This window comes from Oxyura jamaicensis, chromosome 1 (assembly GCF_011077185.1).
Source record: "Oxyura jamaicensis isolate SHBP4307 breed ruddy duck chromosome 1, BPBGC_Ojam_1.0, whole genome shotgun sequence".
Taxonomy (NCBI): domain Eukaryota; kingdom Metazoa; phylum Chordata; class Aves; order Anseriformes; family Anatidae; genus Oxyura; species Oxyura jamaicensis.
The window spans coordinates 102357700-102360490 of record NC_048893.1 but is presented as its reverse complement, the minus strand read 5'-3'; positions in this window follow the sequence as shown (position 1 = coordinate 102360490).

The following is a 2791-nucleotide window of genomic DNA, read 5'->3' as shown; positions in this document are numbered from 1 at the left end:
CCCCCCCCCCAATCAGGTTGGCCAAAGACTCATCCAACCTGGTCTTGAACACCTCCAAGCAATTATTTACTCTTGTCCTATGTTTTCTCACTCTCCAAGTCTTTTTATTCAGTCTTACTCTTCTCTTTTGCCTTTCAGATTTGCTTTTGGCTAAAGTGTTCTCAACAACATTTGGATAAATGCAGATCAAACTGATACCACAGGCACTACCACTTCCATTGTGTGGCTCCAAATAATATTTTGCTTATTCTTTGCTCATGCCTGCGACAATGTATATTGTTCAGATTACACCCACTTCATATATATATATATATATATATATTCAGTTAATAGAAAGCAATTTCATATCAATTGCAGTAGCTTCAAATGAGGAGAAATCAGAGAGAGGGATAAGTGGGCAGTGTCACTTTCAGTCTATCATGGAGACAACTTTATCTGGACATAGATAAAAATAGTATAATCCAGATCTTAAATTATGAAAGCAACACTTGAAATAATAACAATGATAAAAAAAAATGTCCTGCTACCTGTATGTTTGGGAGATCAGGAAAGAAGTATTTCGTATCCCATCAATCTGCTATCAATTATGGGAATAATAAATCTATGAATACTGAGCTTAATTCATCTTCTTCACTGTAATCAAACCTTAGTGGAAAAAAAAAAAAAAAAAACAAACAAGGATACACAGGCCTTTGTGAGCACATATAGGCAAAAGGCTGATGAATAGAAAGAGGTGAGAACAAAAGAGAAGAAATATAAAATAATTTAATTAAAAGTAGGTATTTGCAAACATCAAGTATATTTATCATTACAAGCCTTCCTTACTTGTACTGTATGGCAGCAGCAGAATAAACTCTTGGTGATGTTGCTTTGGCTTTAGCCCAGGTCCTGCGCTATCGAAACGTTTTATCTTTACATTTTCATTCTTCATTATTACAGGGGTTGCTCCCTTTCTCTCCATATATAAGGAAAAGGTCTCTTACCCTTTTAAACTATACTTAGGGCTTGTTAGATACAGAGGAGGAAGTGGAGAATGATGAAAAAGGAAAATAAAAAGGAAGATAATGTTACAGTCTTTGCTTATTTAAAGCTATTCCAATAAGCATAAACCACATGCATATTCCAACCTGCATTGATGATAATCGTTACTTTTCCCATCTTTTGCTAGTTTCCCTATTCCAAACAAATGCTTATTTAAGTCATGAATACTTAAAACAAGATAATGTTATTTACTTCATTCAGTTTGGACTATTTTGTGACCACAAAAGGCTTCCTGATAGTTTACTTTGAATCAAGTTTTAGAGGTTCATTCAAAAAAAAGCCAACTTAATGTGTTTCCTCTTGGTGGTGAGGCAAACCAAATCTTTATTCCTCTCTATAACTAACTCTGTATTAAATAATTTTATTATTAATATTTTTATTATTATCTATGATTTACTCTTGGCAGATAAACTTTCGATCTAACATAAAAGTGAAATAAGGCTGGTCACATAGAACCTGATGATCCCTGTCTTACTATTTGAAAAGGGAAAAAATACACTATTGTTTTCAAATTTTCCCCTTTCACAGTTACATCACCCTTTCAGGTTCAAAAGAGCAGAATACCTGTTGAACTCCTTGTGGACCAACACCAAAACTGTTTCACAGAAATGCTAGCAAAGGGTGCTCCAGTACTAGTTACATGTTGTCCCCTTACGGTTTCTGTTCTACTTAGGCTTCTCAGCTTCATCAGTGAAAACAGATCAGGGGAAAAACACTTCAGTCTACTTGGAAGTAGCATCTTTCACAGTATAAAAAGTATCACTTAAAGAAGTACTAAATACAGCCAGCTTAAGTACATAATGTAACTAATATTAACATTAGCTTAATTGAAATTTGGAAGACAACTGAATTTATTTATTTATTTATTTTATATTGCTAATAAAACCTTTGATTTTTCTGGGGGGGAGGATCAAAGTACATAGCATGGATGTGGCTGTGAGAGGTTTGACTAGATCCATGGTAAGTAGTGACTATAAAGAGACCTAATAATTTGTTTCTAAACCACAAAAGTTGCATGACCACAATGAATTACAGCATTAACAATCAGTAGCCTGAGAGAAATTAAATTGTAGTGTTGAATCAGCTTCTAGTCTTCTAGGTCACCCCTTTGTTTCCCCCAGTGGAAACCTATTACAAAAACAGCATTAATCACAAATCTTAAAGTACTCACCAGAAAAATAAATAAGAATGGGCTTGGAAGCAATTATTTTCACATTCCTACAGTTTGTGTAGTCACCTGTGTGAAGTCAGAAAGAGACTACATCTTTGCAGTAAGAATCAGAAAATCGGTCTGTATTTATGTATTTTAAATACAAAACAGAATCATCGCTTCACCCCTTCTCTATAATTAAACCCTTTAAGACACAGACCAGTCCTGCAAATGTGAGGTAAAGGTTTAGAAAGAGCGTCATAAAACCTTGTAGCAAAGGCAGGACTCAGTAGTCTGAAGCAGGGCATTCCTGTTCTCCCAGACATGGGCCGTATTTTCAGTTGGGACACAGCAACAGAACCCCATGGATGTGAATGAAGACTCCATGGTCAGACGTACTGTATCAGTGTGCACTGTACCAGTGTGTATCAGTAATATCTGTCTTGACAGGGCCACTTGATGGAAATCTGCTCTGCCAGTCTGGTGCCTTTCACAGTTATTAGATATCCACCAGTTTGCTTCCAGTAAATTACATTCAACATTCACCATTTTTCATTGCAACATTCACCAAGAAAATAAACAAAATAAAAAGTTGTCCAG